A 16,777-nucleotide genomic window follows, 5' to 3' on the forward strand; every position below is an offset into this window, starting at 1 on the left:
CACTTTGAAGTGTACATGGTCTTTGGCACCTCTTGGCCTTTATCGCTCCCTGACAGCTCCACTTGCCAGCAGCTCAAGTACCCCGGTGCGAACTGCCTTTGATAAGGCGGGGGGTGGATCGGGGCGGTGGTCGTGCAGACAAGACACAGGAAGACTCGTGAATGGAGACACACTTATGTGGATTGCAGGGGGCCGTCCAGCGTGAGGGGGATGCTTGGCAGGAGACACGGGGTCTGGAGGTAGACATGGGAACAACAAACCCATGCTCTATAGACCACTTTGAAGTGTACATGGTCTTTGGCACCTCTTGGCCTTTATCGCTCCCTGACAGCTCCACTTGCCAGCAGCTCAAGTACCCCGGTGCGAACTGCCTTTGATAAGGCGGGGGGTGGATCGGGGCGGTGGTCGTGCAGACAAGACACAGGAAGACTCGTGAATGGAGACACACTTATGTGGATTGCAGGGGGCCGTCCAGCGTGAGGGGGATGCTTGGCAGGAGACACGGGGTCTGGAGGTAGACATGGGAACAACAAACCCATGCTCTATAGACCACTTTGAAGTGTACATGGTCTTTGGCACCTCTTGGCCTTTATCGCTCCCTGACAGCTCCACTTGCCAGCAGCTCAAGTACCCCGGTGCGAACTGCCTTTGATAAGGCGGGGGGTGGATCGGGGCGGTGGTCGTGCAGACAAGACCCGTTTGCCGCAGGGCCTCACCAAGGAGAGGCCATCTAACTGAATGTAAGAGGATGGCTGCAGGATCTACAACATGGAAGGCAGGGGGGTGAGTTTATAAATACCTCACCCTCCCAGGAGAATATACACTAGATTCATTTAAAAAATCAAAACAACCATTGTTAAAATATATGTTGGGCTTTATTTTAGATTTTAATTAAACATAAATAATAAACATTACACATTGTAAAGTTGAGGTTGCAGCACATCGAGGGAAAATCCGCGGTATTGTCCACTGTCACTGGGGAAATGTTGTCTAATGGCAAGTACCGCACAGGCAGGTATTACTCTCCGAACGCGGTGTCCGAGCCTCCCGTGAAGCCACCAAGTGAAGCAACGATAGGCCACCAGCCTGTACCACCTGTGAAAAAAAAAGATGCAAACTGTATTAAACTGACCAAACTTTCTTATCAATGTCGATTCAGGTAACACATGTCATTTTTCTTAGAAAAAAATTATATCTAGAAAATGCACTATATGGAACCAATTTACATGCGTTCCAATGATATGTAAATGTAATTTTATATGTGGGAGACGACCATGAAATAGTGGTGGCATCACTGACATCACAAACAGAGTATACTTACTCGTTACTCGGATTACGCGGACGAACAGTGCCACGAAGTTCGTGCATAAGCACCATCATCATCCTCAACACTGTCCGTGAGAGGCAGGCTTCCCTGAACTCTGGCAGCTCGGTGATGCATTGCGGACTTTGCTCGCCTTCCTGCTGACTTTGCTCGCTTTCCGAAATGTAGGCCAAGCACCCGGAATTTTCACGGCAGCAGCAGTTCTCCTCCTCAGTTGGCATTAGCTTGCACCGATTGCACGTGCACCAGGTGGAGACGCCGTCCATGCGACATGGTCCAGGCTCTTCATCCGTTGACTGGTCCTCCCAACTGCCGTCCGAATCCCCATCGTTTTCGCGTGCTTGCCTTTCCAGTAGTTCTTCCTCGGTGTACTCGGGCTCGTACATATACGGCATTATTGTGGCCATTGTGCGGTAAAGATAGTAAAATAATTTATAGCGGTGGTACTGGTATCTGTTCACACGGGCTACAAGCGGCGAAGGTAGCTGACCAGAGCACTGAAACGAGTCACAGAATACTCAAAGTAACACAGAGAGAGGAATGGAATCGAAAATCTGCTGCTGTATGTTGTGAAACGGTCTGTTTATACTTATTGGGGAAAGAGGCGTCCTGCCATTTCCATGGCAACACGTCAATAGCTGAGGCGCAGCGATTGTTGACACGAGACGTGCTTGAAATGGGCAGTACGCGTCTGCTGATGTCAGGCTCAGGGGCGGGGGATTTGATTTAGTGCCGCAAAGGCAGGTGAGCCAGGTCGATGCGGCGGAATGATAGGATTATCACAAAATGGAGGCTGATTTCGAGTGCGATAAGGGGCGAAAAGTCGGGTAAGGTCCATAGGAAAGTTTCCTACGATCTACCGATTTATGCTTACAAACACATGGCCGACCCGTAGGGACAATAAAAAAAAAGTCCCGGAACTCTCCTTTAATTGTAATACTATTTTTACAAAAAGAAAGGCAATCCAGTCATCAGCAAGACAATTTCTCTTTTGATTAGTCCACAGGTGTCAATAAAGTCAAAAGTGTAGAGCGTACGGCTGTGCAGTTAAGTTCCCGTAAATGGTCTTAAGTCCCTTTCAATACTATTTTGTGATCCTGTACTAGACCAATTTGTTTAAAGAAGAGGACTATGGCCACAGCCCATTCGGTTTTTTCTCCACCCATCAAACAGTCCCACCATTCATCTTCCTCCACTATGGTTGAGGGTCCCAATAGTTTCGATAGATAGGTGGCTCTTGCTTCTTTGGTGCCTTCACATGTCAACAAAAGATGACAAATTGATTCCAGCTGGTGAGTGTTGCAAAAACGTCATTGGTCCGTTTCTGAGAGACCTCCTCCAAACTGAATCTCGTTGGTCTTTAGCAGGTTCAGTCTAATTCTGAGGAAGGTGTGGCACAGATGTTTGTCTGGACATTTTTTCAGATATCCTCTAACGTTGTTGACTTTTTTAGTAACATGAGGAAAGTTCTGAGTTAGTTTGTGGGACAATACCTTGTCTTGTATTTTAATCAAGTCCAGTTTGGTTAGTTTTTTCACCACCTTGGTTGGATTGTGTATTAGTGTGTCCCTCATTAAGGCCACCTCTTCAAGGAGATTTGCACAACCGTCAGCCCATGTTGCCAGCAATTTGTTTTTTCCACTTCCTAGTTCTTTGTTTAGGATCGCGAAGACAGGTGCTGTTGGTTCCATTATGACTTTCCTAAAGAGCATCATGGTGTTCCTCAAAACAGACCCCTTCAGGGAGGGTAGACATAATTATTGTCTAATTAGACAGATGGGGACAGACAGCAGAAGGCCCAGCACTTTCTTCAAAAATAGACCTTCAAGTCTATCCTAGAACTGGCTTGGGATTTGTGGCATGGCCTCTGTTCCGTAGGATATGCACGGAACTACCTTGGCTTTGAAAAAAGATAGGACCGGGATCGTGGAGTATTTCCCAAACTTATGGTCGATCATCTTGGCTTGGGCTTACAAGGTCCTTGTTTTGGTTAATAATGATTCTTGCTTTGGAAGTTCTTTGCTGCTGTTACTTATCGTCACTCCCAGATATTTGAAGCTCTTTACAACTTCGATTCTTTCATTCTCCACGTTCCATTTCTCTTTGTTGGCTGTTCTGGAAGATGTTTCAAATGCCATGATCTTGGTTTTGCTCTTGTCTAATTCAAGATCATTCTCCTTTAGGTATTTAAGCAGGCTACCCAGTTGTCTTTGTAGTCCCACCGCTGTTTGGTCTAAAAGGATAATATCATCCGCGTACAAGAGTCTCTGAATCTTCTCGCCCCCTAATGATGGGGGGAAGCATCTGGTGGTAATGAACTCCTCTTCCAGGTCTGCTATGTACGCATTATAGAGCGCCGGGGCTAGCGGGCAGCCCTGCTTGACTCCCCGAGCCATGCAGATTTCCTTCGATAGTGCCCCCGCGCAGTTCAGGCGGACTCTCATGGTGGTGTCCTCGTATAACGCCTTGATTGGAGCCAAGATTTTGTCCGGGCAGTTCTTATGCCCTAATTTAGTCATAACTACATGACATGGAGTGTAGATGAACATGTCAAATCAGAAGGCACCCTGAGGGGGGTGATGAAGACACCAAAGAAACACTTTTTCAATAAAGAAAACCAGGATGTGGAAGCGATTGAGGGGGTGGTTGAGGACTCGACCAAAGGGGGGAATGTAGAGGAACATCTGCATGTCTCTATGGCAAACCCTGCCCCCCTACCTCCCATATGTTAGAGACCAGAGATCGTGCCATGTTTGACACTTGCAGTTGTGCCAATATCACAGCGTGTTTTCGAGAGAAGATACCCATTGAGACAACCCTATCAAATGTATCCCCAAAGGCATGACAGCCTGAGGGATGAACTCCCTGAAGGAATATGAGAAGGAGCAGAGGAAGAAAGCCAGTGATGTCACAAAAGAGTATGTACGACGTCCTGAGATACTGGCTGAAGAAAATGTATAGATCCTGAAGAGGCTAATGACAAAGTAAAGAATCAAGTGAACTTTCAAATATGAAAAAGGAGATCACACATGCATGAAGTGATGCAGAAAATCAACCGTTAAATAATTGTACAGATGCTGAAATGCAAGGTAGATGAAGTCATCATAGAAGCTGGCTATACGTAGTGAATAGGGCCCAGGAGAAGCCGCCATTGTATAGAAACTGAACATCATTATCATGAATTTAGTAAGCCAAGAACCATGAAGAGGGATGGGAAAACAGTGTTGCAGCAAGAATAAGCAGAATTGTGGAGCTGCAAGATGAGGTTGTCTGGCCTGAAGTCAAGTGTCAGCTATCTATTCTGGAAAGGAGCGAATATAAGAAGAATTAATCATCCCTTGTTCAGGTGCAAAGAAAGAACCCAAAGGGTGCCAAGTTTAATTCATTTAGAGCATTTAAAACCTGCAGAATTCACCAAATTGTGGTCTCCTGTCACGTGAGCCAAGGATGAAAATAGAGTTTGAACTTGGAGTCCCAGACCACGATAGTGAGAGCTCTCATTCCCATGTTTTCTGAAAGACAAGGATACTTTGCAAGGCCAAGTTCAAAGTCAATCTTCATGGCAGAAGGCATGGCCGATGAGAGATGCTGGGCTAATTGGGTGGGGAGGTAGTTTCATGCCCCATCTCCTTGCATCTGGGTCTGGGTTTACGTGCTGCTAAGTGAATCGAATGTTCCAGACCTGGCACAGGTGTGCCAACCAATTGAAGTGGTCCATATAAGAAAGGATCTTATAGCTTGATAACCAATGAGAAACTGTGTATCTGATGTTTCTGAAGATTACATGTTTTAGAGGTAGGCATATGTTGTTCACCTGATAGTGGGCAGCCAATCACAATCCTAGTTCCTATAGAAAATATATTTAGATGTTCCCCTTAAGCCAATCCCGACCCTTGGTAGGTTTTTCATTATTGCCATGTAGTGTGTGTCGCCTCTGACGTTTTTTTTTAATATAAAAGCTATGATTTGTATGAAGATCGCGGAATGAACTTGACCATACATCCGTTGATGTTTGTTGTAAACTCCCTGTTTTAGATCATTGTTAATAAAACAGTACTTTGCCACCTTCCTGAGTTGGTTCGGTTATTTGGATTTGGAGTTATTCTGTGTGATTCCATCCATTACATATGCACGTTCCTAAAGGGTCCTAAACTCAGTTTAAGTAAGCCGCACAACTACATCATATCTCAAACATTTCTAATAATAACTACCCACATACTTCCATCATAATATTGACCAGTCATCACTTGCAGACCAAAACCACTTATAAGATATTTTATCCAAACGAAAAGCTTGTTGTTCCTAGTAAACTCCAAGACATACTGTCACCTCAGTTCATTCATAATTGCATGCATTAACCATTACCCACTTCCAAGTTCTCATTTAGGGCTTAGCACAGATTCCTGAGCCGAGAAACATGCACAAGCATGGCACACCATCAGGAGCCAGACCGACCATCAGGAGCCAGACCGACCATCAGGAGCCAGACCGACCATCAGGAGCCAGACCGACTACTTCTAGGTGTATAACTGCCTATAAGAAAGAGAAAGAATGTAAGATGTGAAGAAAGAAACAAAAAATGATGGAGGGAAAGAAAGCAAAATAGAAAGGAAGACATTTCAATTCCAATAACATTCTTTTAAAAGCGTGATCGATGACGTCTTCGCAATTATAGTCCACTCTCGCTCTTGGATACATCTAGTAAGGTGTTTTCGGGGATTATTTTAAAAGAGTTACAAACTGGGGCTCTTTCTAAAGGCGTCATTTGTAGATGTCAATCCGGTTTTAAGAAGTCTGTGGGAACCGCATTGAACTGTTTTATTTTTAATCTGTTGTCCTTGCAGAAGAGGATGTCGAAATGCGCAGCAAACTCTTAACATTAGCATTTGAAGGGGTAAATTGTGACCAACTTTGGCTTACATTAAAAGGTTGCCTGAGTAATGTGCTTATCATCTTAGTTGCTGTACATACAGATACTAAGGTAAAAGTGTGGCTTGACCAGGATGGACACTGCTCCCGTTACATACAAACCAATTGTGGTCTTCGTCAAGGCTGAGTGTTGGCAACTTTTGAATCTAATTTTTCCACAGCAGATCTAAATAACTCATTGTCCACTGCAAATGCTTCCCCCCCTGAATGGGTTCAGTTTCTTTTCAATACGTGGCATATGCCGACAGTCTAGTATTGTTTGATCAGACACCCATTGGTCTTCGAAGATCATTAAATGTTCTGGCAAACTATTTGGAAACTTTGGATTTGGAGGTCAATGAGTACTTTTTGTGGCAGAAGCATTACCATTATGCTTGAATTGGGGGCAGATCGAGGCATCATTGTGGCAGCAAAGTTTAGCCCTCCCCAATGGGGTTCCTATGAGTGTTATTGGGCAGTAAACTGGGCCTATTACCTATTCAATCAGTAGTGGACTGGAAAAGGATGCAATTATTTCATTAGATTACTTCCCCTCCTTCAAATTGTTTATGTATTGATCTTCATGCCTTGAATTTAAAGAAATCTTGCCAGGCTTTTAATCAGTGGATGGAGTTTCGCTCGAACAGATTACATCCTTTAGACTCGAGCATTGAAGAGCTTGTACTGAATCAGGGGAAAGCGAAATCAAATTAGGTACACAGGATTGGAATAACAATAGGGATTGAAGTTAAACCTTTTAATGAGCTCTCCATGTATCTACTGCGATATCCATCTAGAGTGTTCAGGTACGATTTTATTAGTGTATAAATTGATCTATTGCTTACAAATGAAATATTAGGGGCTAGAAATAACACCACTAGAGTGTAGAAATGGTGGTGATATTTTGTAAAGGTTATTTGGAAACTCTGAAGCATTTACTTATTGAATGTCATAAGTTGTCTCCAAAGTGGAATCAATTGCTACTCAGATTCCTCCATAAAGAGGACAGTTTGCAGACGGAAGATTTTTGGGAAAGAATTAGAGTTTAGCAGATTTCCTTATCCTTAAAGGTTTTACCTTTTGTAAAATGAATTCTGCATAATTAATGTCTAAAATGAAATTTTAGCAATTGGGATGTATCATGAATTAGGATGTATTGTGTTATTTTTTCTGATGTCGTTCTTTTGTAACTGTATTTTAATGTCTGTTTGTTTCTATAATTGTGAAAGATGTTATTGTAAACCAAAGCACAGTACAAAAATATACATTCTTTAATTCTCTTGCATAGATGGGAGGCTGAGTCATGTGTGTCAGACAGGATACGGCTTGACACAATGTTTCCCTTAAGGCCATGTATCACCAAAGCATTGTCCATTGTGGTCGCTAGGTGTATTATGTAAACAAAACAAAGTGCATTTGAAAACAGGTCGTTCTCTTTTGGTCTAATTGCAGGCCATTTCAAGTTCAACAAACGTGTTATTTTATATAAAAAGGTTTAATTATAAGATCACCATTTACAAAATGAAACCTATATACAAATAGCAGAATTTATATTACAGTGCATAGGACCTGTGATGAACCTTTAAGAAAAATGGAATGACAATCTGCAGAGCGAAATAGAAATTGCAGTACTGCATAATGCTCAAATTACTGCCCTCACCAATTCCAGAACCCTATAGCTAAAACATACAAAAACAAATGTTTATCATGCATCAGTGCAAGGGAGGGCTATCCGGCAGTGACATTAATTAGACTCGAAATACCACTGGAATAGTGATATATTCAAAGGCGACGGACAACTCCGATTCACGACGTGGTTCACTTGAGGCATTCCAACTAAATCATGCAGCGCTGACAAGGTGAATATAATGACATTAAGGACACAGGTTCAAAGCGGCAGCACCGAACGCTTAGCCGCACCAGACAATCAGTGTCATGAAAATACTTGTCAAGAGGTGGGCAACTGGGAGATGGACACCAGGGGTGGGTGTGGCAGATGTGGGCCAAACAGGAAAACAAAAATACAAAAAATATGCTGCACGAGAAGGGTGAGCAATGGGTCACTGCAATAAAAAGTGCAATGGGCTGCAGAGATTTCCACGGACCTCATCACGTCCTTCTGGTGCGCTGAAATGACAATATGGGCCACGTGCAAGATACTGCAGACATCACTCCCTGCACTGTTTCCATTCAATGTCAACAATAAAATGTAGTGAAGTGACACTGTCATTCATTCCATTTATGGTAATCACTAACTAAAATGACACGCGTCAATGAGCGAATAGCTTAGATTCCAAAAAGGAAAGGTTAACCTTCTGTGGAAGGGTTCTATCACAGGTAACCGCACAAACAGTCCTTTTAAACAAAGGTTTAAAAAGTCAATCGACCTGTGCATCTATAGCAGCCTAAAATGTGTATTTTCACCTGGGGAAGGCGGATTGACCAATCACAATTTGCCTGTCCCGGGTGTAAATGTGCATTGACCGGCCACAGTGAAAGACATTTTTTTTTTAAATGCCCACCACCATAGACATAGAAAAGGGACTATGTGCCTTTTCGGATGACGGTGGCCATTTTAAAATCTGTTTCCATGGCCGCTATCATCCAAAAAGGGACCTAGTCCCTTTTCTATATTTATATTTATTTCTTTGGCATTTTTGTTCTGTTCTGAAGGGAGCTAGGCTCGCGGGCAGCTTATCTCCTGTCTTAAGGGGTATAAAAATGAAAACTATTAGCACCCCAGTAAATCCCAGGGTGCGAATAGCTGTCACAACCTGGCGACGGGCGGACATGGGATTTAATGTCCTGCAGTCCAAGCTGAGGCTCTCGCTTCCCTCGAGCCCGCAAAGCTTAGGCTGGCGGCCCGTTAAATCATATGACCACCCCGCCACTGGGGCGTGAAAGCTACATTCACCAACATCTCTGGAACTTAACAGTTTTCAGGTGCAATTAAACATTAAACGTTCACCTAAAAGCTGGGTACATTAATTGCAAAAGTTACTTAAATATTATAAAACCAGAAAAAAACCTTATTTACAAATTCACACTATCAGGAAAATCGAAGTGCTGTAGAAGAGATCCAGGATTATGTACGTACAGAATGACTCTGGTCCTCACAGTTTCGAAAGGAACTTAGCAATGTGAAGCCTGAGGTGTAGGTGTGAGACTTTCTGGAGTATTTCATAGAACTAAAAGATACTCGCATACTGTTCAATGTCCATAAGCGCCGGCAGCGGAATGTGTTTTTAACATTCTTGTGAAAGTCTTTTGAAACATAATAATAGATGAAAGGGTCTATACAGCTAGACGCTACCGGTGTACTGATTCCTGATCAGCGCATGGTGCACCACAAGGCGGATATTGCTTTGTGTGAAGCAGACAAGGTACATCACTAAGATGGTCAGGATGAGCTTTGTGGCTTTTTTTGCTTCGTTCCTATATTTCCATCTGTGATGGAGGCATTCAGCATTTTGATCATTATTCTGTACACTACCGTGGTAATAACGGCAGGGGTGACAAAGACGTGAATCGCCAGCCAAAAGAATTATAGAACCATGTTGGCAGCCAACCTATCCAGAGGTAGGATGTCATGAGGATGTCATGACGTGTTGTGATATTAAGATTAACAATGTATGCACTTTGATTGTAGTGGTAACAAGCAATGGTGCTAAGCACAATGAGTAAGTGTATTGTGACCAAGACTCCTATTGCAATTTCCGAATATTTCCTGGCATTTTACATAGGGTTTACCCCATGGTCTGGTCAATTGTTGTTGAAGATCAGCAATGAAGATGCTGGCGATTAGAAAAGCAGTTCAGACTGTGCGGGTGCAGCAATGTCTTCATGTTCAAGTTGAGGCAACAACGCATACCAGCTAGCACAGTGTCCTGGTGAACTGGTTTGAATGATGCAACAAAGCACTTGGTAGATCTGACAAGTGGCAAGGTCCTGTTGGTTTGGCTGGGTTGAAAGAGCTTGAAATACAGTCTGAAGCAGTTTGATGGCAAACACACAGGGATCCTGGTTGTCCTGGCGTTCAGGTGCTGTGAGTCCCACTTTCTGGTCTCAGGGACAAGATGGGTCCTCATTCGCAGGTTCCCAAACATGGTGAAGGCTGGTACACAACTGCAGGCATCCTTCAACACAATGAGGAACCAGATGCTGTTGTGGTTGGCAGAGAGGCTGGGGCAGGTTTTGGTCCAGCAGTAGGCAAACCCCAAGGTGCCCTTGGGATGGTTAAGGGGCAGAGCTTGCCTCTGCCTTGGACTTTCAATTTTCACCCCTGTGGAGGGATTTAGGAAGAACTGTTTAACTAAGAGAGGTCCAATGAATTCTTCATTAGGTGTTTGTTCTAAAGTGAATCAAAAAGGCGTGGGAGACCTCTTCTTTTAAAAGTTAAAATCTATAGCCAACTTGGTGTCCAATCCCTGTTTTAGGAATAAGTGGATTTTGCCTTCTGACATCACCCCCAAAGTGCCTTCTGCTATAGGAAGTGGAGAGGACAGGAAGGAAAGATAGAGGACTTGATTTATTTGAATGGAAGGCAGTGGCAGGAAGTAGGAATATAGGAGGAAAATCGGTTTTGGTGTGGTACCCACAGAAACAACATGGGGATCCAGCAACGAATGCGAAAATTCATTTTTAGAGCACAATGGAAGAATGGGGTTTTTAATTATTTATCAAAACTGCTATAGGAAAGAAATAGAAAGACAGGCAATATGCTTGCTTATGCTTAGAAAGACAGGGAGGGTTTTTAGAGAATACTAGACAGCACACAAGGGGAAAATCAGTTTTAGTATATTCAACACATGGGCAATGGGAAAGAAAAGGAAAATGGAAATTCGTTTCTTTCCTCACAATGGTGAAAGAACAGAAGGGGAAAATCGTTTTTTTGGTATGTTGGGCACACTTACAATGGGAAATAAAATGCAATATGGAATTCGTTTTTACTGATACTTAAAATGACAGGTAAGCTCTAGGAAAGGGGGTAGCTCACAAGAGGAAAATCAGTTTTGGGTTAATATAACATACAGCAGCAGATGGAAATTCGTTTAGCAGGGCACAATTGAAACACAGGGACAAATTTGTTTCACAGATCACAATGGGATTCATTCTTTTGGGCAACACTTTATGACTATACTAGTTATAAAACACTGGGAAAAGATGGTTGGTTTTGAATTCCAACAGTGCAAATCCCATGTAATGAAAGGGGAAATTAATTGATTTGCTTAGAAAAATACACTAAGGATTTATAGAGGAAAATGGGGATTCTTCAATGAGGCAATGACTGAAATATAGGCAAATGGGGATTCTTAATGGGGTAATGACTGAAATCCAGGCAAATGGGAATTCTTCAATGGAGCAATGACTGAAATACAGGCAAATGGGGTTTGAAAGGGGGAATTATCTAATGCAATGCTACAAGAATATCAGGCCTACACACTGTATGGTTTTGGGGTTTAGTTCTACTTACACGAGAGGTCAGGACTGGACATCAGGGAGCGTCAGAGAACCACTGATGGGACAGCCAATGGGGTCAATCAAAGATTTCCTCTTTCCTCTAAGGGGTCCTAAGTCAGCTACAAGGTCTCATGGCTCCTCTGCAAAATTAGGCCACACTGCCAGTACTGGGATTTTCCTTCAGATTTCGTCTGCAGCTCAGCTCAGGGGGTTATTGGAAAGTCCTGATCTGAGGCGGGGTTACTTATTTATAGGGCACATGACATCAGTAATGTGCCATAGTTCCTGCAGAAGGGATTGGTCAATGTTCAATAGTCCACTCCTATATGGTTGCTGATAGGTCTAGAAAAAGTGGGAGTGCTTTGAGACATCAGGGGAGGAGTCCACTCCATCATCTTCCTTCAACAGGGGGGGGTTGGTCTGTCTTGGTCTGGTTTGGGGACACAGAAATCTCATGGCATGACAAATGCCCTTAATCTCTATATTTTGACACATTTGCAATCATTTTGGAAACCTATAATTTACTGTTTTACTGCGAGTCAAATGAAACTACTCAGGAGTTTGTATGTAATTCCTATGCAGAGCTATAGTTTTTCTTCATTTACTCCAGAATTATATAAGTGAAAATGAAAAGAGGGCCATCATTTTTATACCATGGGGGTATAGAAGATTAATGCAATAAAACACGAAAAAATATTGTCCTGAAGAAGGCCAGTATAACAAGTCCGAAATGACACTAGATATGGTGTCATTAAGAAATGTGGCCGAAACATGTCAACGATCTTGCAAGACTGGAATAATAACAAGTCTTGGTTTCATGCTTGATGGAACAGAAATTGATGATGACATTTGGAGAAAGAAGGATTCTTGCAACGGTGCTAGATTAACACAATAGAAACTGATGCCTTTCTGAGAACTGAGAAAACAGAGACAATTTAGTTTTTCTCTCTGTTTCCCACAATTGTGTGTTCTGTTCCCTCTACCCCACTGAATGGTTTGTTTTTTATCCCTTGATTGCATGTCTTAATCTATGAATTTCCTAAAATTGTGACAATCGTTTCTTATATCAGTGGTTTAATAATTTTTACTTTAAAACAACACGATTTGTGTTGGTACAAAATAAAAAACAAAAATGTATGTGGAAAAAAAAATGTAAATGTTTTGAATGCACAATATCGTTTCACTTATGCTTCATGGCGGAGAAATGTGGAAGAAATTTGTTTGGCTAATCAGTTAACATAACATGGATAGAGAGAGGGGTAATCCGTTTTTCTGTTTGTGTGTATAATTTGAATATTTCCCGGTCTAAAACTGATCCCCCGAAAACAAAAAATTAAGGAAATTACCCAATTCTCAATCCCTAATTAAATCTAGAATTTTCCTTCTCCAATCTCTCTGATTTCTCTTTCTCGGCCCCTATCTCTTGATGATATATACAGGCGGAGCTTTGCGGTCTGCTACAAGGGCTTGAGTAGCTTTTATGGCCTTGCTTTGTACCACTACTTAGCCACTAAGTCCCTTGTTCTCCTCACAAAGGGACTCATTTTCCCTCTTTGCTGCCTGTACTATCTGGGTATACTCAGACCTCTTTTTTTTGCAGGAGACTAATCTCCTCACTTTGTGCACTTTTGGTCTGTGTCATCTGCTCTAGATCCAATTCCACTTTTTTCTTCTCACATGTCCCATTAATTTTTCATTTTCTACCCTCATTTTAGTCAGTTCCTGAAAACATGAATCACTTTTCTCCAGGTCTGTCTTTAACTGGCACACTTCCTGACAAAGGGCACTTTTTTCCTGACACAATGTGCTATTCTGTTCACTGAGGTGATCTCTCTGCCGTTTCACAGGACTCAAATTCTGATGCTCCTGATCGAATTCTGCCTGAGAAAGGACCTCCCTTATAGCCAACTGGCTATTCTCCTCTTTCAATTGATTAATCTGATTTTGAAATGCACAGATGTCCTCTAAGCAGGCTCTATTGTGCACCACTTGGTGGCTCAATTTAAGTTGACTCTCTCTCAGGTTCTCAACCCCCTCTTGAGATTCGTCTATCAGTGCAGCAAATTGGGACTCTTGCTCTACATTCATTTTCTGCTGTGCCGCTAGCTCATCCTTTAGCTGCTAAGTCATGTTTTCTCATTTTAATTTAGCATTTTGACCCTGCTGCACTTTCTCCTCTACTTGCCTTAAATCTCTCTGTTCTTCAAAAGCTACAATTGATTTTTCACAGAGGCTACACTCTCCAGGTATCTTTTTTCCATGATCATCATGTGGAAGTACTGTGAGCTGGGCCATTTTAATTTGCTCATCTCTGATGGTCTGCGTCATATAAAAATCTGCCATGGCTTGCTGTAACAAGCCATTATCATTCCACACATCTATATTTATACAGGTAATCTCTTGCACCATTCTAGATTGCCATGCTTCATGCTTTTCTTCTGCCCATTCACCTTTAATGAACAATTTGGATAGAAGGTGCTTCCTTGCCTTGTTATTTTCTAGGGTGCTAATTATGAAATGTGTTCTGCTCCTAATTGGTTCCCCATTCAAGGGCAAAATCTCAACATGCTTGTGCTTAGTTTGTATTCACAATATTCTATCTACACACACAGCCCTGAAACCCAGGGTACAAGTTTGAATGGCGCCTTCACAATGCAACCCAGCATTCTATCCACTAAATGTATCAATTCCTTCAATGACTACTCTGCTGTGCTGCACTGTTACGGGTGAAAACACTTTTCTCAATCCCGGCACGAGCCCCCAATTTGTCACGATTTATTACACAGCACACGTTATCCAGGGATCTCGTTCCCCTACAATGAGTGTGGCGCACAATAAAAACGCTTTGATTTTTTATACTACAGATCCTTTTGAGAAGGCCTCCAACCCGTCTTGCACCCAACCTCCACAAACCCACAAACACTCTGTGTCACAATGGACTAGGAACCAGGCCGCTGTGTATCAATAAGATATTAATTAATTAATTATTTAATGTCAACTTAGAATAAACATCTTACATCAGCCACCAATGTTGTAGCAACACAAAAATTCAATAACTTCTATAAAGTGACCAGGTTAAAATATACTGTCACAAATCATTCCATTTTAATGACAAAACAGAAGAACAATTCAACACACAATGATAGCACACTAGGTAAGCACTCCCCTTGTGACACTCACCCCCAAACATCAATTTGACTTGAGTCCTTTGAATGGAAGGCAGTGGCAGGGAGTAGGAATATAGGGAGAAAATCAGTTTTGGTGTGGCTATCACAACTGCTATGGGAAAGAAATAGAAAGACAAGGAATTTATTTGCATTTAGAAAGACAGGGAGGGTTTTTAGAGAATAGTAGTAAGCACACAAGGGGAAAATCGATTTTAGGATATTCAACACATGGTCAACGGCAAAGAATAGGCAAATATAAAATAGTTTTTACCTCACAATGATGAAAGAGGAACAGAAGGGGAAAATCGTTTTTTGGGATGTTGGGCACACTTTCAATGGGAAAGAAAATGCAAATGGATTTGTTTTTACTGATACTTAAAATGACAGGTAAGCTCTGGGAAAGGGGGTAGCTCACAAGTGGAAAATCGATTTTGGGTTAGGATGACAGATGCAATGGGAAAATACAGCTGCAGATGGAAATTCGTTTAGCAGGGCACAGTTGAAACACAGGGCCAAATTTGTTTCTCAGATTACAATGGGATTAATTATTTTGGGCAACACTTTATGTCTACCAGTTACAAAACACTGGGAAAAGATGGTTGGTTTTGAATTCCAACAATGCAAATGCCGTGAAATAAATGGGGAAATGAATTGATTTGCTTAAAAAAATACACTAAGGATTTACATAGGCAAATGGAGATTCTTCAATGGGGCAATGACTGAAATACAGGCAAATGGGGATTATTCAATGGTGCAAAGACTGAAATATAGGAAAATGGGGATTCTTCAATGGGGCAATGACTGACATACAGGCAAATGGGGATTTTGAATCCTAATGTAATGCTACAAGGATACCGGGCCTACACACACTATGGTTTTGGGGTTTAGTTCTGCTTACAGGAGAGGTCAGGACTGGACATCAGGGAATGTCAGAGCAGCATTGCCTGGACAGACAATGGGGTCAGTCAAGGATTTCCTCTTTCCTCCAAGGGGTCTCAAGTCAGCTACTAGGTCTCATGGCTCCTCTGCAAGATTAGGCCCACTAGCATGTTCCTCCAGATTTCATCCGCAGTTCAGGTCTTATTGGAAAGTCCTGATCTGAGGCGGGGTTACTTAGTTATAGGGCAAATGATATCACTAATGTGTCATAGTTCCCACAGAAGTGATTGGTCAATGTTCAATAGTCCACTCCCACCAGGGTGCTGATAGGTCTAGAAAAAATGAGAGAGCTTTGGAACACCAGGGGTGGAGTCCACTCCATCATCTTCCTTCAACAGTGGGGCTTGATCTGGTTTGGGGACATAGAAATCTCACGGCATGACAAGTGCTCCATAATTTGACACATATGAAGGCATTTTGGAAACCTATATTTTACTGCGAGTCAAATGACACTACTGAGGAATGTGTATGTCATTCCTGTGCAGAACTATTGTTTATCTTAATTTCCTCCAAAATTATATAAGTGAAAAATGTGTCCCTTGCGGGCCGGCATATGAATCATATTTTACATGTTTTAATCAACTTTTCATCTCTCTCATATTTACAAGGTGGGCCACCTGACAAGTTTATTAATAACTTTTAGTATGTTGGTCCCACAAAAATCATTTTGGGGTAAGCCGCAGTTAGCTGACACCTTTTCAGAAATCCTACCCTAACTATTGTGCAACCAATATTACCAATGTTACACAATGAAAACCATGTCTCCCATTTTACACAATGGACAGTCAAACCCACTCATTGGGTCTGGCCCCCACTTTCCTGGAGCACATGACACTAACAGAGGTCTGTGTTTAGATTAGCCTGCATATTCCAAAGCCTAATGACCAGTCAATGCATGTTTTTATTGCAGCTTGTGGTTCTGTGGACTGTTGTCTCTGAGAATGTAGTTTCAGCTCTCCAAGAATTTGTCAAACATTGC

General features: G+C 42.2%; 1 pseudogene; it reads right to left on the reverse strand.

The window, feature by feature from the left end:
• Nucleotides 1–3,520: 3,520 nt before the first annotated feature.
• Nucleotides 3,521–16,777, reverse strand: part of LOC138525924 (proteinase-activated receptor 2-like) — a 37,389-nt pseudogene continuing 24,132 nt past the window's right edge.

The sequence above is a fragment of the Ambystoma mexicanum genome, chromosome 7p, assembly GCF_040938575.1.
Source record: "Ambystoma mexicanum isolate Mex_15411 chromosome 7p, UKY_AmexF1_1, whole genome shotgun sequence".
Lineage (NCBI taxonomy): Eukaryota > Metazoa > Chordata > Amphibia > Caudata > Ambystomatidae > Ambystoma > Ambystoma mexicanum.